We start from the raw sequence: 22,694 nt of genomic DNA, 5'->3' as shown, positions 1-22,694 counted from the left end.
CAGATAAATAAATTGTTTTTAAAAAACTGAATAAAAAAAATAAAGTTGCTGAGGTCATTCAGTACTCTGAACTCAGAGGTTTTAATCTATCTAAAGCACTGAGGACCATCTGCAAGCTAATTCAATTTAGAGATGGATGTGTAAAACTAATTCCTTGCTAAAGGCAGAAAAAGATTTCAGTTTTCTATCTATGAAATAACTTGCTTTGTTCTTGAAAACAAGACAAATATTAAAAAAAAAATGTAGAAGGGTGCTTGGAAAGAATAACATATGAAGAGAGTGAAGTAAAAAGATCACTTTTCCATTTCGAAGATAATAAATGAATTTGATGGACAAAATAAAAACAAGAAAATGGGTATTTTAAAGTGAACAGCATTCTGAAATACGGATGGATGTATAAGAAAAAAAATGCAATATATTTTCACCATAATTTTTTTTGCAGATAAATATATTGAGAGCTAGATAGGAATAAAATAATAATAATGAAGAAAAATCCTACTGAGTACACTATGATAAAAATTAAAATCAGTGTGCAGAGTATAACTTGCAATCTTATTGATGAAAAAACAATATTTCAAAAATGAGCATGAAACTGAAGAAATGGCAGAGATCTAACATGAGTTGTGATGACTAGAAACAAAAGACACAGTCTACAGTGCTTTGTGGGGTGTAGGAGACCTCTGTATTCTTGGTATGACACTTGCTCATTTCATCAGAGATCATAATTGTGAGAATTATATAAGAAATATTTCATACATAATTCTGTCTGAATGTATCTATTCCACAGACTTCCCTAGAAAGCCCACTGGAACACCACCAAATAAGAAATAATTTGGCATATGGCAATTCTTGAATAACTGAAAAGGGTATGTTGTATTAAATCTATACCAGGAAAACTCTCAACATTTAAAAAATATTCTCTGAAATATTCAGTTTTTCTCTTGGTCACACTTAAATCACATTTTAGTCCATAAGAACTTTCTAATTAAGACCTTGATTTTTAAATTGTTATTTTTTATTTTTCATGAGATTATGCTTGTTTCCTGAATTATATGGCAATTAAAAACCACATCCCCCTTCTATCATATGATCAAGATTAATAGGTATGCCTACAAATGATGACCATGGCAATTAACAGGTTTAATGGTGTAGTGGGTTTACGTGGCAAAGTTTTGGTAGCAGGGGGCTATAGAGGTGGCTTCTGTGAGAAGAATCCAGAAGCTGCTGTATATTAGGTAAGGGTCCTGCTGCTGACCAGAGCTGAGCCAATTAGCGATGTTGTTTTGCGCCTCTCTGAGAACATATTTAAGACAGGGGAAAAACGCTGCACCACACGGCAGCTCTGAGAGTGAGAGGAGTGAGAAACAGCCTTGCAGGCACCAATGTCTGTGAAGAAGGAGGGGGAGAGGTGCTCCAGGCGCCAGAGCAGAAGTCCCCTGAGGTCTGTGGTAAGGACTATGGTGAAGCAGGCTGTCCCCCTGCAGCCCATGGAGTACCATGGAGGAGCAGGGTTCCACGCTGCAGCCTGTAGAGGAGACCACAGTGGAGCAGGTGGACCTGCACTGACAGAGGCTGTGGCCTGTGGAAGACCCCTGTGTGAGCAGATTCTGGGCCGGACCTATAGCCCGTGGAGAGGAGACCACGCAGAAGCAGGTGACCTGGCAGGAGCTGCTGCCCGTGGAGGATCCAGGTTGGAGCAGTTTTCTCCTGAGGGATAGACCTTGTGGTACGGACCCATATTTGGAGAAGTTCTTGAAGAGCTGCTGCCTGTGGGAAGCCCATGCCAGATCAGTTCACCAAAGACTGTATCCCATGGGAGGGACCCCAGGACACAGGATACGAGAGTGACCAAGAAGGAGCGGCAGCGAAGAAGTGCTACAGACTGACCATAACCCCCATTCCTCTGTTCACCTGCACTACTCGGGGAGAGGAGGTAGAAGAGGGTGGGTGGGGGGGAAGGTACTTTCAATTTCTTTCCTTTGTTTCTCACTTCTCTAGCTTGTTAGTAATAAGCAATAAATCTTACTATCTCCCTATGCTGAGTCTGTTTTGCCCATCACGGTAATTACTGTATGATCTCCGTGTCCTTATCTCAACCCTTGAGCCCTTTTCATCGTATTTTCTCCCCATCATCTTAGAAGAGGGGGCGTGAGAGCAGTTGTGGTGGAGCTCGGCTGCCCACGTGAGTAAAACCACCACAGAAGGTAGATTAGAGATTAGAAAGGTGTTTAAGCATTACAGAAAATTGTACACTTATGTGTAAATGTATAAGTATTTGTAGATTATTTCATCCTAACCCACAACCAATAATTTTTTATAGCATAATTAAACTAATTGGGGCTATGAATAATTCAGTTATACAGAATGCTGCTGTAAAAAGCAGCATACCTGTTAAAATAAATTGGATAGGGAATGAGTGCTTCGAAATTATGAGATGTTCTTTATCTTTAAGATTCTGCAACAGCAACTCAGATGAAGCTTGTTTAATTGATGGCTACGGATATTTTCCTTTAAAAAGAATATGAAATTAACAAGTAAAACCATTTGTTAGCAGCAAGAATTACACCTAAATAACCACTAACAGAAGTTTGCTTTCAAATGCAATTTAAAAATGCCTGAAATTGGGCTTTGAAGTTAATCATATTGCTGAGGTGAAACAAAAACTTTGTACTTACAAAGCAATCTTAACGTATTGAGGAATCTCTAAGTGTTTTTCCCACCAAAAACATAGGCCTACTGTTGGTCCATATTTACTGCTAGTAGGGTAGTAGATTGGGGTAACTATCCAACCTATCCCTATACAAGCAGCGACATCCTTCTGACTGAAACTTAAAACTAGAAGAAATCAGAACAGCTCTATGAATAACAGTGGATATAGACTTAAGACATAGATGGTTCAGTCCATTCATCATTTATGTTTAGACTCCATCATGATGGAACTCAGATGTTGTAGAGCATAGTTTGCTTCTCTCTTTTTTTTTTTTTAATCAAAATTATCAGAGTCCAACAACCTTTTAAATTACAAAAATTATTCAATTTGCAAAAAGAGAGTAATAGAGGAGGAATATTTCACAGGGCTTGTAATCTACTTAATTCCACTTTGCATGATTTGAGCTTATTTATTTGATATCTGAACCACTGTTGTTTTTTGTTTTGTTTTTGTTTTGTTTTGTTTTGTTTTGTTTTCTTTACCAAGGTCATTAATTTTTTCTTCTAGGAAAATTATTTCAGAGAATGAAAATTTTGATAATGAAACTATTCTCCATTTTAGACCATTTCTCTAAAGTGTTAACTCCCATTAGACATTGAAGAATGTTGAGTAGAAAATCAACAATAACTTTCTCCTGTTTAGAAAACAGATGAAGAGATCCATGTTGCAGAAATGGCAGGAAGAATCAAACCAGTGTTAAACACTATGGAGAACTTACTGTTCAGGCAGGCAATTTTCTCTGCATGAACGTAATGTGATTACAATGGAAACTGCTGTAGGCTAATGAGCTCCTATTCACTGTTTTTATGGCATGAAACTCAGGAAAGTATTCAGCATTACCCCCAGCACTTCCAAGCAGATGGCACTGTGGTAAAGCAATGCCTTTCCACAATACCCCTCGCAGCCCGTGTACTGCAGCAACACTAAAAGCCCTGAGGACTCTTCTGTAAGTGGTTGTATGACATTTAAGATAGACTAGCAGAAACTCCAGCAGTGCAAATTGGTTTTATCGAACACGTTTAATTAATGGGATTTGAAATACATATTACGATAGTTAGCAGAGATTTAGAACAACTTTGTTTTCTACTATGAATTAAATCACTTTTTTTCTTTCTTTGTTTTTGTTTGTGTGTGTGTTTGTTTGTTTCTTTGTTTGTTTCAGGTGCTGTTGAACAGGTGTCACCTTAAAAAGCTCATCAACAAAAATAACCAAACTTGGTTGCATGAAAAAATAATATATATATATTTACTACAAAAAACATGTTAAAGAAAATTCTGACTGAAGAAAAAAAAGAGTGATTCATTTGTTAAAGAAAGAAAAATAATTAAATCTTTCAGATAATATTAAACCGAATTTGATATAGAAATGGAGTCTCCTTTTGTATCTACTTTTCAATATATCATTTATTATACATATCATCAGGTACTGAGCATTTTAGTACTAACTACCATTAAATACTGGTAGTATAGCACTGTTGTTATAACTTTCAAATTTAGACATTAGATTATTTTTAACTATAGAATATGAAGCATTTAGATTTTAAAATATTTTGCCCAAATGTCATCTAACAATTTAAATATTTATAAGATACCTTGGCAAGTGTTTTGTGATTCAAAACCAGGACAGTCAAACCCTACAAGCTAAAATTATTTTGAAGAGAATTATCACACTACAGAAATTATCTCTTACCCCAAACTGATAAGTTGAGAAGTTTTCCCTAGCTCTGACCTATTGCTGTTCAAGGCCATCAAATGTGGGGAAAATAAATAAATAAGCAAAATCAATTTTCAAGTTATATTGAAGTAAACATCAGGCTCAAAAACTTTGAACTGATCACAAGTACTAACTGACAGTGCAAATAAAGCACAGGGTCTCAATACTGTGAATGACATTACTGAAACCAGCAGAATCATTCAATTTTACACAGGTGGACAACCAGACACAAGATAAGGAGATCACCCTGTCTGTGCTAGCAATCATTTTCAGACTCTTCAGATCAGGAGTTACCTGTTTTGTAAGACTGGGTATTGTCACTTTGGCTCAGAGACGAAGCCCAGATAACCTATACAAAGGTCACATATGAAAGAGCACAGTGTAGTCTTTTTGCCAAATACACTCCTGAAAAAAAGATTTTTCTTGTTTGATTGTTTTGTTGTAGTTGCTATTCATTCTTGAACCAGGTTTCCTTTGCCAGTTTGAGCAAAACAATAACAATCTTTCCTTATTTCTTGTTTGGCCACAGAACTGAAGAACAATTGACTACCTCGAGTTCAGTGTGAAAGTCTTAGTTAATATTGAAGAAACATGTTTTCTTCTGTTTCTCAAGTCAACACTCAAAACTCAAGAGATGCATTTATTTCCTCTGTATGGAGCTTTTATTCTGTTTTCATTACAAATGCTGCAGGGGATCATTAAACTCTATTTGAAGCTCTGTGCAGAGAAATTACACAAGAGCAGAGCAGGTGTTCAGACTGGCTCAGCAACCACAGAAAGCAAACTGACTTCTGCACTGCTTATCTTTCATGGCTGCTGCTCTCCCAAGAGATATCGTTATGGTAGAAAAATGAAAGAAAGATTAGTACGTCTTACAGATCTTGCTTTTATTCTTGATTATATAGCTTGTCAAGACTGATCCATTAGCTCTTTGAAAATTACAGAGTTGTGCTTTAATTAACAGTATTACATGCAACTTGTTGATGGGGATATGGGTATACAAATAAGACATCTGCTGCTTAGCTTGTTCTCATGTCAGACTGTGGTTGGGATGCAGACACCTTTCTCACTTCAAGAGCATAGCACTGAATGTAATTACTTGTTTAGAGAGACTTATTGCAGCAAGTTATTCTTCAGATAGTAAAGATAAAAAGAAATAAAAATGGACCAATCTACATTCTGGGTATTGGTGAAAGTTGTCCTTGACAGACTAGGTAACCATGCTGTTGAACAAATCCAATAGGATATTTTTGTGCCCTGCACCTATCAAAATTTTTTTCTGAAAGAACAAAAATTCTAAATATCTGTTCATGCTCTGAATTACATTTTCATATGAACCCTTTGATTATATCCAGGACACAAAGAAAAGGTAAGAAGTTTGTGAATAGCAGCTTTTTTTCCCTGATTGTGCCGGTAAGTCTTTGTCTTTCCTCATAGAGAAAAATTAGCTCTGGCTTCACTAATTTTCAGTCTCCTATTAATCTAAAAGGTTGTAAAGCAAAATTTGGTTTCCAAAGTAGTTCTTTTCCTAACTTGAAAAATCAACATGGAAGATCACAATGACTACAGCTTTTTGAGATTAAAAACATTTTAATCTCAAAGAGTATTTTGTCAGTGCACAGATCCATATAAAACATGTGATTTCTCTCTCAGTTTACAGTTATTACATCGCAATTTCCATTTCATTTTTTCAAGAAACATGTTTATGAATCCATGGCAATATTGCTAGCCTATTTCAAACAGTTCTAATTCCATTCCATGATGTCTACATTATAAAGAACATTTCCATCATTTCAAGCAGTAAAAGGAACAGTGAGTGTTGATTAGAAGATGCACTGATGAACCATCTTCTTGCTCTTAAATATATTTTTAAATAATGAAGAATATCAAAAAGATGACATCATTCTCAATAGTAAGATTTTATTGCTTTTCTTGAAGAAATCTCAATATTTTTTCAAAATGTAATTCAAAAATGAATTTTTTCAAATGTTGGGGAAAAATCCACCATATTAGTCTATCCACATCTGAAGAGTTTTAAGGGTTGTCTCCATCCTTCCGAATTAATTAGTTTTAGCCCTCAGTAGACTGACAGTAACCATACCTGATACTCTTTAGTCACCATTGATAGGTCCCAGGAATGGTGTCAAGTTGAAGCAGGGGAGTTTCAGGCTAGACATCAGAAAGAGGTTTTTCACTGTTGCACACTGGAACAGGCTTTGCAGGGAAGAAGTCATTGCACCAAGTCTGTCGGAGTTTAAGAAGCATTTGGACTATGCACTTAGTCACATGGTATGAATTTTTGGGTAGATTTTGTAAATTTTGTGGTGCCAAGAGTTGGACTTGATGATCCTTATGGGTCCCTTCCAACTCGGGATATTCTATGATTCTATGATTCTGTTTGTCGTGATTTCTGCACTAACTTCAGAAGTCCCAACTGTTTTGACTGAAGTACGGATTAACACAGTATTATCCTAAACAGCTGATGAGAATGCTATCATTTATTGAGATAGTTCAATTCTCTTGTGATTGTTTGGAGAATGTGTTAAACTAAGCAAATAAGGCGCTATATTTGAAACTTAACAATATGGAAACAGCTGGGTACAAACAAGTGTTTAAATGCCTCCAGGGGTTCATTTGTGTTGAAGGAAGTTAGGCATAAGAGATAAGGTCCTCCTTCACTATCATGTAGTATTGTTGCTTAGATACAAAGAGTGTATTTTAATTTGTATTATGCAGAGGAGATGCAGCACTACCTTTAGCTTTGCTCCTACACTCATGCAGCTCTGCCATTGCCCAGCATGGCACAATCAGTCCCTTAACATGACAAAACAAACAAGCAAGCAAACAAACAAACATCAAAAATACAAAAGCAAGAACAATAAAAAAACACCAGGCAGAAGGTCTAAATCCCCTGAGTTCTGGTATATATTAATGTAATGAAGTTGAAATTATTTGTCCAAAAACAGAAGATAACTTTAACAAAAGAGACAATGCATTCTGTCATGCTGTTAAAGAAATATACTCAAAGACAACAGAATATTTCATGACCTTATTTTCCTGATTTCAGATAGGTCATGGTTTCATTATTTTGTTTCAAAGACACATACAAAAACAGACATATACACTGGAACAGTAACATCAAAAGCTACATCCACACAAGCTTTGGCTAAGACCTATTTTTCAGTGTTAAGGCAAATTTTCCACTTCAAAACAAGGTGGCTTTATCTTGTCCTGACTTGTGGATGTCCCAAACTATGCCTGGTGGTCATCTAGAATAATAGTAATTTAGTTGTCACACACCAAAACTACGTTGATGACTGTGCTAAAAATAAACCTTTTCCGTGACCACAGTACCATGTTTGTAAAGCTTACTAGTAAATGAATGATGGTAGCTTTCAAGGACTGTCAGAAAAAACATACCATAAAAAGTTAAAAAACTATTGTGCAGTTCAGAACTAGTATGTAATGCTACAATACGCATAGCTTCTTGTATGAAAGCAAACGTAGAAATTGTCAGCATTCATTGAACATACAGAGAGATATACTATAAGCACCTGGAAATTAAGAATCTCTAAAAGTCATTTATTTAGCACAATGGTAATTCTGAGGTGAAAAGGAAGTTATAATAGATTTTAAAAAGTAGAAAGTGCCAGAATCACACTCTACAACTCATATAATGACAATAGTAATATCTCCCTACTACATTTTATTGCATAGGATTTCAGTCAATCATATGGAGCTGATTCAGAATTACAATGCTCTAGAAAAACTACCCATTAAACTCAAAATATAATCTCTTATCATTTGCACATTCTTGCAGTGCCTAGGAGTCATCATTACAGTCAAAATCTGCAGATGAGTTTGATGTAAACACACAATCAAAAATAAATAAATAAAAAATCTTTGGATTCCCAAAATTCAATCTAAGGTGTTCATTGAGATTTCAGTATCAGTTTCATTATATATATATACAACTATCAAACAGACAGCTCTTTAACACTATTATTTTAACATTTTAAAATACATCTCCCCAATTTTTAATTTTTTTACTTATGCTTTATTTCGTGTGTGTAAGATTGTTAAACAACTTTGAAAAAAAAAAAAGGTCCTTACTACAGTAAAGTTCTTTCCATTCTTTCCATATAAGCTACTACATTTTAGTCATTTAAATTCAGCTTTTGAGTGAAAACTGCTTGCTTTGAAATGACTGTTTCTCACTTTTTTTCTGCAGCAGTGAAATCAAACAAATATAATGCTTATCTATCAAGTCTGTCTCTTCAGCAGGCATTTATTTCCTCTGAAATGCTCTTTTTGCAAATTGCAGTTTAACGATTTTGACATTTCTTTGTTTAGGAACAATACGTTCTAATGAGAACTTCTGGGTAATTTTATTTTCTTATTTCTGCAAAGATTCACAATTGCATCTCTCAAATTGAGCTTGCACCAATATTAACAATAAACAAATACATTAAATATTATTTTATTTATTCTGGGAGTACTAGTTTTTACTAGTACTAGTGTGAATTAAGGAGTCTGTAAAACAGTGTATATTTGAAATATGCCAGAATGGCAAGAGTTGGAAGAACTGAAGTAGAACTACACAATTCTAAAAGATAAAGCATTGCTGAAGTATTCTCTTGAGATTAATGACAGAACCAACTACTTCTGATCCAAGTAAAAAGGTATTTTTTTCATAAAAATACCTTTTTCTACTAGTGAGAAGTAATTACTTGCATTATAAAAGGTGAAAGAAGTATCTTGCTATCATGAAAGTAACTGCAATAGAGTAACATTCATTCGTTAGGAGTGGCTGAAGAATATTCTGAGATTTATTATTATTAATAATAATTATTGAAACAGTATTGAAACAATCAGTAGGACAAACTCAAACCAAACTTCAGAAGGTAAAATATCCAGGTTTATATTTCTACCACCTGGATTGTTACATCAGTAAATACTAATTAAACTGCAAGTCTGATAAAGACTTGTTCTTAGAAGTTCTGTAATCTGAAGAAAATAACATAGAGCAAATATATCACCCTTTCCAAAGATATATTTCCAAAGATATATTTGTTTATCACTGAAACGTGTGTCATTTCTGCCCTTATTCAATCAATACTCTCACTGGCATCTAGTTTGACTCCTTCCTCTGAATTATGTTATTCACTATTCTGCCCCAGTGATTCTCTAGATATGGACTCTTGGAAGTCCAAGAAAAAAGCACAAAGATAAATAAGTCAAAACACTTATTAAATATATCCCATTCTTGCAATTAATGAGAGGAAAGAAGTAAAAAGTCTATTAAGACAGGGGCTATAACTGCAATGAAGTGAATTTATTTGTAGCATGTTGCACACATATTTCTATAAAAGCAATCATGTACATTACCATTTGTAGATAGATGGTTAGTACTCAAGACTGCAAGTTCAAGGAGTGACTCACAAAGAGGATCTTCTCTTAGGATTTATTTTCAAACTGAAGAAGAACAGCTTGGATCTGTATTGTAGTAGACAATAAGGATGTGAAAGAAGATGTATCTATCATTGTATTTCATATGTATGTCATAAAATACCCTTCTCCTTTAAGAGGTAGATTGTTCTGCTCCTTCTCTGTATCAAAATGCATTTCATCTATCACAATAACCAACTTAAAGGGTATACTTGGTCATTAGTGTGCACTAAACTACAAATACTATTATAATTCTACTCTCTATGTCTAAAATTTTATACATTTCTGGTATGTAAAAGAAGAGAAAGGAAGAGAGAACAATCCATTTCATTTTTAATAAAGAATTACAGACACTGTTACACACCTAGATGTCAAATGAGTCAGGTTCTAGAGGAAGAAGTACTGCTCTCTTTCCTGTCCTATTACACTGAACTCAAACCATCACCTCTTGGTCGGAGATGCAAGACAGCTGACAAATTCTGAAAACTAATTTTCTATTACACTTTAAAACTCTTAAACTGTTTAAACTCTCTAAGCAGCCAAGGTTTTCAAATTGTAATTGTCATCCAAATGGAGATCTGATATCAGTCCCTTCTTGTTATTCTATTGTGTTACAGATGTGGAGAATTCTGTTAAGGTTGTGCTGCGCTTGGTGAAGATATGCTCTGTTTGATTGAGTTTCTCTGCTCAAGACAAGGACTTCTGGCTGAAAGAGGATTTCAATTAAAATAATTAGTCTGTATTCAGATCACTAATTATGTTTTTATGTAATGACATTTATAAAAAAGTCAAAAAACATGCTAATTTGCTAAAATAAAAATGAATAATATTTCCTAATTAGCTAATTTCCTAATAAGTTCCATTACAATACTGAATCTATTCATATCAAGCTGATATATATCCTGATAGAAGTATTCCTTTTCTTATAAAAACAAGTTTGTTTTCAATTCCTATGACCCTTTTTTAGTGATTTATAATAAAATATTGATGAACCAATCTAAACATCTAAACCAATGTTACATTTTAGTTCAAGCAACAACAGGAGGTATTAATTTCATAGCAGACACTTTGGCAAATAAAATGGCAAGGAAGAAAAAAAATATATATTAAAAAAAAAAAAGACAGAAGCAGTGAAGAACAAGTTTAAACATCCCATATGTAGGATTCTACACAGCAAACAAATTCTCTGCTAGCAACAGTCCTAGTCAAAATGGTATCAACTAGAAAAGATCATTAAAAAAGATGTCCTAAATTTGTGCTACAGACATCTTGAATATATTGTCGTCCTTCAAACTCTTCTCTATATCTAATGTTGAAATAAACTTTTCAGCTGAACTTATTGAATCCTCATATTAATATTGATTCAATTATAGAAATGTGAACATACAGGTATCCTTGTACTCATCAACCAAAAAAAGATTATTTCCAAAGTTAAAATCAAATCCACAAAATCTGCAAATATGTTAATTGATTCCTACATACAATATTAGATGATTATGCAATCTAAAGCATCTATTATCCTGAGAAATTACGTAAAAAGGATGACAGAGATGTATGTTGCTCATCCTTTCTTGTAATAATTTCTAAAATTCATTAATGCCATAGATCTCCTCTAGCTGAGAGCCATTGAAGGGGACAAACTAACAAAAACAAGCAAGCAAGCAAACAAACAAACAAACAAAAATGCAGAAGTTACAGTCTTTAAGTAGAACCATAGTCTTTATCTAGAACCATCTGAAAAGCAGTTGCTAACATGCTGAGCAGCCACGAGATCTTCTTCCACCATATTTTTGACAGGTAAACACTGCATTGTGTTTACCTGTCAAGCACTGTGTATATAGTAATGAAATATACTTAGAATACTTAGAAACAGAATACTGATACCAAACCATGTAACAAGTGCAACAAAACTGAACTCCCCTCAGAGGGTACATTTCATCAACCAACTTTCTTAGGAGAAAAGGCACTAATGGAAGCACAAGAACAGAAGCGTTACCTATAACGCTTGTATGCGTAATAACTAACATGTATGGAATATCATATTCTACAATCATAGAATGACTTGGGTTGTAAGGGACCTTAAAGATCATCTAATTCCAACACCCCTTTCCCTTCCCATGGTAATATTATATTGCCATCTTCTATGTTCTCTCAAAAAATGTAATTTTAATTCATTTTATATCATTAAGAGCCACAAAATGTATGAAAAGTTGGATGTCATTCTACAATACTGTCTTCAACAAGCATAGATAATAGACAATACTGTCTTCAACAAGCATAGATAGAGAAAGCAAAGTTAACACATTGTTAACAACATGAAGTTAGTGCACATATTTCCTTATACTCCATCTGTCTCATCAGTATGTAACACATAAATGAAAACTCTGGTTACATCAATTTTGGAGTCTTAAAGACTTTGGAGTCTTTATTCCCTATATAATATGTGCTTGACTTCAACATGCTAGTTCAATTACACTGAGGTTGGGTTATAGAATATCAAGAATAAAAATGTTATGGCCCTTCAAGATAGTTATAATCTTTAGGCTAAAAAGATAAAGGGGAAAGAAAGACAACAGATTAATAATAATAATAATAATAATAATAATAATAATAATAATAATAATAATAATAATAATAATAATAATAAACCTTCCAATTCAGGTATATATCAGCCAAGACTGCTGACAAGAATATCTCATTCAAAAACCTTTTAAATTCTGGGTGTAACACAGAATTTCTATACATAAATGTCCCTGTCTGAACTCCTGTCAACTAATAAAATATTGTCTGAATCAAGCTTTTCCAAGGTACCACAACTTTCCTTAGTGTTTCCACATTTTTTCCAGTCTGATTAAGTCTGCAATATTTTTTGCTGTCATCATTTGTGATAATCTTTTTTTTTTTTTTTCAGGAAAACATTTTGGTCAGGAGAGATTTCGATTGAGCCTTAATAAATAAATAAATAAATAAATAAATAAATAAATAAATAAATAAATAGATGGGCAATGTTAATAAATGTTAATAATACTAAAAGACAGCAGCGTATGACTACTCATAATAATGTCTACTCATAATACATATGTAGCCATAGATTACATAGAATACAATAATTAAAAGATTGGTTTGTAGCTTGAAAAACTGAATGACAGAATAGGTTTTGTAATATTGTATGAATGGTGTCCAATAAATAAATAAAACATTACTTTTTCTTTTTTCATATAGTTTAAGACTTACGTAAGGATGTAAATTGCTCTAAATTCGATGTCACTCCTTTGATGAATCAAGTTTGAATCTATAATCCAAGAACATCCCTTGATAAAGAAAGACACTAAAAAAATTTGCACTTCTAAAAGCCCATCGTTATGCTTTCGCACAGTTCTGAAATGCAAATTAGGAACACTTTACAGTTTTTATAATGCTTACTATATTTAAACAAATCCAAGGACTGATTGAACCTGGAATTGCAAAAAGCACCTTTATTACTGTTCTGAATAATTAGCATATAACCACGATGCACTATATGATCATATTCATTCCAGGAGTGCCTTCAGAAAAGACTGAAGTCCCGTTATGCAAACATGGATTATACTTTCTGCATAGTGTTTAGCACAAGGTGAAGGATGAGATACTACATGTAAATATTTGGTGTTAGAACACCAAATATCATGTTAGTTCATGTTTATTCATATTCTGAAGGTGCTTCAAAGACAATAAATTATTGAGAGACAATGAACATGAAAATGGACTGGGGCAGCATATACTGGATGAGATATTGAGTAAGGAGAGGAGAGAAGAGAAAAAGTAACATAAGAAAGATACAAGTAGCAATGAAATTGAGGTGAAAGGAAAATAAATAAATAAAAATAAATAAATAAACCAGGGTAGCACACATCAGCTCCTACAGATGGCTGTAAAAGTTACAACTGTCTGTAAAAGTTCATATAGGCCATGTTAGGAACAACATGCCAATAGAAATGACTTAGGACAGGAAGGTTCAACAAGACTCTTTAATTTACTCACATAGTAGCCTGAAAGTCCAAAGTGAAAGAGCTTTCACTCTGGCCATAAGGCAATGAGGGTGGAAGACCTTTATCACAGGAAATGTTATGCATCTTATGGATCCTGGGCACAGGATGACTGCATCTGTAGCTCATTAGATCTGCTCTGTCTTATGCAACAATCTCCTATTCTCTTTCCTCCTGTGCTCCTGCTCATATTTATATAGTGAAAGTCATTGGATTTAACATAGCCAGCCAAAAAACACAATAATAACTTACTGCAAAAAGACAGAATGTGAATGAAATCACAGTGCACAGCTATTTGCAGGGCTACAATTTGGAAAGTCCAACAGATCTGCATAAATAATAAATGATGATGATGATGAAGATGATGATAATAATAATAATAAATAATAATTATTAATAAATAATAATAATGCACCTCCTAATTAAATGAGAAAGAGCACTTTTTCTCCCTGTATTAAGCCCAGAGAGAGAGGGAGAGAGGACTTCTATAAGCCTTCAGGTTGGTTACAGAATTAAAGTAATTCTTTTATAATTAAAGTAACATGTAGGACTCAGTTACTATTAAAATGCTTTACTGGAAATATTATTTGGTTTTAGACTTTAGTGAGGAAGGTTTTAAAAGTGAATTTATAACAGTCATTCCATGGTTATCTGGAAGTTTCATCAGCTGTCTCTGGCAAATCAGCCCACTTCAATGTTTGTCAAAACATCTGCATTCTAGATTAACAATTAAAGACAAAATTAAAGACAAATTAAAGACTTTTTTTTTTCCAGTTTTAGACCAGTTTTCCTATTAGCCCTTAGAAACACAGAGTCATTTGCACAGGTACTTACTAAAGAAATCAAAACTTTCTATTTATATTCTAGTGCTGGGAGTGCCTTAATTATCTTATTTATCATTCCAAGAGACAGGTACTTGGCTTTTTTACTTCAGGTTCAATTGCCATTTCACATCAGAAGGGAAATACCACATCTTAGCAGAAACTGCAGTGAAATTAGAATGTCCTTGTAAGATCAACAGATGACATCACACCAACTAGGTATTACAGGCATCACATTGGTTGCAGTTTCACCAGTTCTCCCTAAATAATTTGTAAAAACTGCATATTTCACAGATTCTATTTCTTCCCTCTATAATATTAATGTATTATAGAAGGAAGTTCTTGGTTTAAAAGGAGACTATTTACTGCAGCTTGTAATTATTAGTGAATTACTATTTATTATGAATTATTATTATAATTTCTAATTATTATGAAATCTCTCCAATACTTAACTGAAGCATATATATCTAAGCATATCATCTTACCCAAGGAGAGACTTCTGCATGCATTTTTGCATAACAGTAGATGAATGATTCAGGATCCAGTCTTCATTTATACTGTTTATCTACGTTCATTATATAGTTATTAGTTGAAAGCATAGAAATAAAAAAATCAGAAAAGTGGGGAAAACAATTCAACTGTATTTTGTTGCTGGTAGCCAAAAATACTGTACGTGCCCGTTGACTGCATGTCCTTAATGCATCAATTTAGTACTAAGCCTCCTAGAGGTATGGAGTCTGCTGAGAGCTACAACACTTCTTTCTGCAGCCTGAGATTATACCTCATAGACAGGCATATTGAACTGCAGGACAGAAAGACTATTTAATTCTCAGTTGAGCTGGACACAGCTCACCTTTTCAGCAAATGACTCACTAGAACAGGAAAGACTCAAGTCACTAACAGTTAAGAAAACCATTCTTTAAACCTCGTAGATATATGAACTTCCTTTTGGTAACAACTCATCACAGTTCTCATTTAAGAGTATGCAATAAATGCAAGAAATGTCCAGTTATGACTTTTTTTTTCCAATGAGAAAATATTAAAGCAAACTTCAGAGTATTAGAATTTATAAGTATCTTATAAGTAAGTATCTTATAAGTACCAAAGAAATTTAACATTTTATTTTTCTCTTAATTATATACCAAAAAAAGTTGATCACAGTACCATTGCCTCCTGTGAGAAAGAAGAGAAATTAGCTTTTTGAAGTTCTAATATGGCATAGCAACACAGGGGAGGACATCTGGACAATATGAGACAAAGCTCAGACATCTCCATACTTCTCCAATATGAACAGCTTGTGTTGCATGGCATACACAAAAATCTGCTATCACAAAAGACTGGTTTAGCTAAATGACTGGATTATCAGTTTTAATGCACTGTATTAACTCAAGCTATTGCATTCTTGAGGTCTTACTAACTAAACAAACAAACAAACAAACAAACAAAAAGTAATATTGTAATATTAAAATTTTAAACCACTATTTTCATACATGGATTAAAAACAAAAAAAAAAAGTTATTGAATGCCCGTATACTGACTATTACCCAGTGACAAGCTGGAGATTACTTGACAGCATGCAAAAGAAAATATGTATATGCATTAAAAGGGTAACATTGAAAACTTTTAGTTAAATTTTCAGCAGTAAAAACAAAATTTTGAAGAGCACATATTTTAGTAGGTAATGGATTATGACAGAAGAATTACTTGTTGCCCATAATACTATATCCTCTTATTTTGTTGCCCTTCTTGTCCTGGTAAAGCAATTAGACTGCTCATAATTTCAAACAGACAAACAACAAAAAAATAAGGATATGTTATATTTAAATAAATAAAATAAATGAAACTGACTAGTTGCATGATGGTAATAAAAAACTGATGAATTTTTTCATCCACTCTTTTAAAGTGGATTCAGCAGCATGTATGAAGTTATTTTTGAAAATACATTGGCTTCAGTATCAAAGATTTATGTGAATGAAGGTCGTGGCAAATGATCCAAGAAACTATTAACAAAAACCTTATACTGAGATGTAAATACAGTAACACAACATTGTAGCTTTAGAGAATCCAATGATGAACAAAACAAGACTGCAATGTTTGGCAGCAGCAAACTCAGCAAGTCAGCAAATTTGCTTTAAAATTAAATTATTAATAAATAATAATAATAATAATAATAATAATAATAATAATAATAATAATAATAATAATAATAATAAAGTTATTATTATTTAAAATTTTAAATAATATAATTATTGATAATATTTTTAAATAATAATAATAAACTTAAAAATAAAACAGCAGAGATAGAATACAAGACGCTGCATAAAATGCAGTCAACAAACACATCTACCCAGAGAATATGAGCACATTCAATCAGAAGAGAAAATGATGCCAGAAAAATTACAGATACATTGTAAATCTAAAATACAATGGAAAACTAAAGGGAAAAATCAGGTCAAAAACACGATCAAATGAAAAAAAAAAATAATAAAAAAATCCCCCAAATCAGGCAAATTGGATCAAAGTATTGGAGGAAGAAAGGAAGTATAGAAGTCATTACCATAAACATACAACCTTTTTTGGAAAGTAATGAACCTCCAACAACAAATTATATTTATATAATTTGATATAGCAGCAAAATAGAGAAAATAAATAAAGAAAGGGATATACTAGTGCGGATTTTTCATTTATCAACCTTTCTGAACTACCCAATTTTTGGACTTGGATTCTCAAATTTAAAATTGTTATATATGAAATATATTCTAAATAGGAAGATGTTGTATAGCCTTAGTCCACTGTTAGATTAGATTAACATCACTTTCTATTATTGGTAATTTTTATTACTACCACTATTTCTTAATAGAAATTAATTTCTTAATTATTTGGAAATTATTTTCTTAATATTTCTATTAAGAAATAGTGGTAGATTGCTACTAGTGGTAGTAATCACTTATCAACCATAATTCATGGCTTATGAAACAGTATCATACAACATTACCTCCCTTGCTGGAGAGGTCAGACCTGGAATGCTGGGTCCAGTTCTGGGATCCCCAGCAAAAGAGACATGTGAAACATACTGGAACAGGTCCAGTGAATGTCCACAGAGTTGAGCAAGGGCTTTGAGCATCTGTCTTTTAAGGAGAGGCTGAGATTCAGCTTGGAAAAACAAAAGCTCAGGGTTTCTTATTTACAATCTCACAGGGGAGGTCTTCTTAAAGAAGAGGGAGACTGACTCTTCCCAGAAGTGTTCTTTGTGATAGAACAAAAAAGAATAGATTTATTAGACTGCACATCTCTGATGTTTTATGGAGAAGTTTTCCTGCACATTTTTATAAAGAATACAAAGTTATGGGAATAGAAAACAAAGAGTTGGCAATTGGTGAGTTGTTTTAATTAAGCATACTGTACAGTGAGTTCTTTACCAAACAAAACATTAACAGAAGATATCAAGCTTCATTATCACTTCTGACCTGTAAATTCTTCAGTGTGTATGAAGCTTTTATCATTTTTAGATGTTTCACATAAAAGACATTGGAAACATTCATGATAACAGACTCCCACTTTATAGCATTAAAGCATGAAACTGACCTTCTCTTTTGCTGGTTTCTGAATGATGCATACTATTAGAAGTAAAAGCATACTGCAGAAAAGTCTCATGGAAAGTAATTATAGGATTTAAAACATGATGGAAATATGGAAAATTGGAAATGTGATGATTTAAAGTGATATATGGAAAAATTGTAACCGAAAGAATGAAAGATGATTTCTAAGATATTTACAGATAAATGTGTCACATTGCAGTTATAGCATCTACTCATTCTTCAGCTGACAAGGAAAACATCATGTATAAGACAAAAATATTTTCCCATTGCTATCTATTGGAGGTGTTAACTTTGTTTGTAATCTCATTCTTATAGCAACCTACCGTTAGAAATAAAGATTTTTGTGTGTTGCATTAAACAATATTCAGTTATCCAAAAGGTGAAGTTCAACTGTGAAATCATCAGTGGTCAAAACAGGCCTGCTGAATGCACTGTGCTATGGAAACACTTCAAATAAGTATTCCAGAACTTTTCAAAGGGAAAAAAAAAATATTCCAGGAGTTTGATGTTTTTTCCTGGATACTTTGTTACCACGATTTGATAAGTACCACATTTTATGCAGAAAAGTGTATGAATGGTCTTTCAAAATAAAGTGCATACTAAAAATCAGATAAACATAGTCTGGACATCAATCTTACATTGGGAGAACCAAAAGTACTAGAGAAGATAGACTTCACAAATAAAGCACAGATTGAACAATAAAAACAAAATCCTACTGTTTGGGAAAAGACTCAAAAAGTAATATACATATATACATATATATATGAATGTTTTTTGAGAATGCCAGCGCAATATATAAAGAATGAATTAAGAGGATAACAACAGCTATCATTAGTTAAGATTAATGGCAAGAAGTTACTCTGTACAGAATAAGTCTTCATAACAACAGTACAGAAGTAAAAATAGTCATACTGAAAAGTATATATTTTCATTTGTCTAGACAAAGTCCAGTGGGTTAACATACTGATAAAAACAGTGATATACATGTGAGGGAAGATATGTGAAAGAGAAAAGGAGGTAAATAAGCCAAGTTTAGAGATTTCTGTATATGCAATATATACGCTAATTGCATAAGTATCAAAAACATATTTTATTCCCTTTGCATTTGTCAAAAGCACAGGTAAATTTTATTTTATTCCTCCACAAACTATATTATCCTAAATATGAAGTCACACCTCCTTGAAATTATTTTAATATATTCATAAGTTCTATAATACCTATTTATGAAAATGTTACTATTTGACATTTTTAATAAGATTAAATTCCAGAAATTTTCTTTTAAAAATTTAAGCTGATAAAATAAGAAAATGAGATCGTTCAACTTTCAAATCAATGCTTTTTCCTGTATTAATCAGACCTAGGAATTAATCAGAATTAATCAGAAATTAAATACAAATTAACTGAATAATTGAATTTAGATGTTTACATAGGAATTCCATTATTTCAGGGTCTAACCATTTTGAAATGTAAAGGTGAGAACTTTACAGAAGCAAATTGCAGCAGTATAATATGACACAAATCTTTGTTGGTGTATTTTTTGTTGACTTGGTACCTGTAACTGTGCTTATGACTTACATCAAAAACCTAAGTTTATAGCAAGAATATCTTCACTATAAAATAGTTTGGTTTGAAATATAGTTATTTGCAGTTATTTGCCTTATTTAGTAAGGCTTTTCTGCCTTACTAAAAGCTTCCAAGTAGGTGAAGAAAACATTTTAAATCTTCATTTTTCGTACTCTGATGAACCAAAACAAAAGTCTGTTCCTTGTCTCCACCAGTTTATTATAGTTGTCTAGATGTAGTGACAGAAGAAGAAATAATGGAGGAATTATCATGAGTTTACATGTCCAACCTATTTTCTTGTAGAAGGTCTATAGGATAAATCAATAAGCACAATGAGGCAATTAGAGAATCATACCATTTCATTTGCATATCATTTAGTTTAAACATCAATTGCTTCAATTAATGTAGCTACAAAATGAAGAGACTCAACATCAGTGATACAAGTGAAAATTGAAGCTCTTAGATTAGGTAGCAGATTTGTGAATAAAACAAAAATGTAAGGTTGTCCTTGGTTTTTATTTTTAAGCACTTAAAAAAAAAGTGCTTTTAAAAGAGATTTTAAGAGATTTTAAGAGATTTTGAACATTTAATAACAAAAAATAAAATAAAAAAAAAGTAACTATTTTGCAGGAAAATACTGTAAAATAAATGCTAATTGATCCCTAGTCTCACTAGCCAACTATGTCTCAGTCTTTTATATTTCCATTGGGTTATTCCTATATGTATTTAGAAAAGCACATTTATCCCTATAACCAGTCTAATCCAGTGCTCAGCTATTCAACATTTTCATTAGACAGTATATTTTCTGCCCTTTTTCATCTGAGTCAACGATTTAGACATAGTGCTTGCTGGTTATCCAGAAAAAGTATCATCCATGAAAATACCAACAATAAATAAATAAATACATACATACATACATAAATAAATCAGGTCACAGACCTGCAGAATCACAGGTAGTTGTATACTTCCAGATTTCATTTTGACATCAAATCAGTCATTATTTCTCTCCTGGTGTGGTTTTCCAGAGCTGTGGATTTCCTCTGTGTAACACTTTTTTTTTTTTTTTTCCCAGATTATATTTCCCCTAACTGGTTCATGAGAAAATCATGACAGATTATCATGGCAGCTAAATCAAAAAGTTTATAGTATATACAGTATATAGCAGTATATAATCCATAAATCATTCTCCTTTTCATGAAAGAAAATTAGATTTGTTTGTCACTGCCTGGTTTCCTCCTCTATTTATTTTATTTTATTTTATTTTATTTTATTTTATTTTATTTTATTTTATTTTATTTTATTTTATTTTATTTTATTTATTTTATTTTATTTTATTTTATTTTTAATAATATGTAACATAACAGGTCTAGGTTTTGGTCTGTTAGAAATTCACAATACCAATTACTATTACCGTACATTCCTACTGGACTTTCAGACAATATATTGCTGTTGAGTCATAACAGATAGACCTCTATACATGAGTAAATAAATAAATAAAAAATAAATGTGCAGTACATCAACAAGTAATACCTAAAGTGATCAGAAATTTACAATTGAAAGCTTAGTGCTGGGAACTAAATGATTGTTTGAGTGCTTTAATAGTACTTACAGTAAAGGAGAAAAAAACATTCTGCCACATTCTCTGATAATTCTTTATGAAATGGCATTAACACTTTTCTCATATTTATTTTAACAATTCATTGAGAGATAATCTGTTAATCAGCACACTATACAGAAAATCAGGTAAATGTTTATTCATCTATTGCAACTACTCCCTTTTTTTCATAATCTTTCTTTACAAAATACTTGTTCAGTTGGTCACAGCTGTTGTGGATTCAGTAAATACTGACACTGATTCCAAACATTTTTAAAATTATAAAAATATTATTTCGGGGTGAAAAAAAAATGATGAAAGAACTCATTTAAGGAAGTTGGAATTTCAGAATATTCTTATTCAATTACATTAACAAAAGTGGATAAGATGCTTCTTCCTAGCTATTTGTACCTCCAAAGTGTTGACCTGTGCTTGTTCAGAGAGAAAGAGTGACGATGCACAGAATACAATAAATAAAAAGAGGTCATGGTTCTCTTACTAATGTTAAGAAGTGGATTTAAACTTCTTGGAGAACTGGAGATCAGTTTATGGAAACTCTTCCCCTTGACCCATAAAATCAGAGTACTTCAATCTTGCTATTTAAATATCATAAGGTTTCAAAGAGCCAAAGTTTTCCAACCTGTTTTACATTTATTTAAAGTATGAATAAAAAGTTCTAATGTTTTGTGTTATTTGTGCCACAAATAACTCTATTCACTTTTCTCTCTTTTAGGTCTTCCAAGATCAGATTCAGTTAGTAAGAAGAGGATTTTTCTATTCCTCTAACCATAAATGCTCATAAATTTTCTCAGGACTCTATAGAGGCAAAGTCCTGTTTAAGTATTATGATTCACTGGGCTCAAAGGTATACACTGACTAAGCAAACCCTAGGTTAATATCTACTGTGAGGTCCAATATATCTTGATACTGATTGAAACATTGGAATCAATGTAATTATAATTGGACAGAACTTACTACTGAAGACTTGGAAAATAGTTCAAAGAGGTATTCTTGAAATTTCTGTATTTAAAAATATGCTGCCAATGATAATTGACTGATATCCCAGACTATAGGGGATTTATTTATTTAATTATTTATTTATTTTGAATTATGAATGCCTGTCTTACACTGACTAGGCATTTTAGAAAATGGTCTAGGGCAAGAATAAACAGATATTATTTTAGAAAAGAGTTGATTGGGATAACATTAATATGAATCAC

The sequence above is a fragment of the Anas acuta genome, chromosome 2 (assembly GCF_963932015.1).
Source record: "Anas acuta chromosome 2, bAnaAcu1.1, whole genome shotgun sequence".
NCBI lineage: Eukaryota > Metazoa > Chordata > Aves > Anseriformes > Anatidae > Anas > Anas acuta.
Note: the sequence above shows the minus strand (reverse complement) of the source record.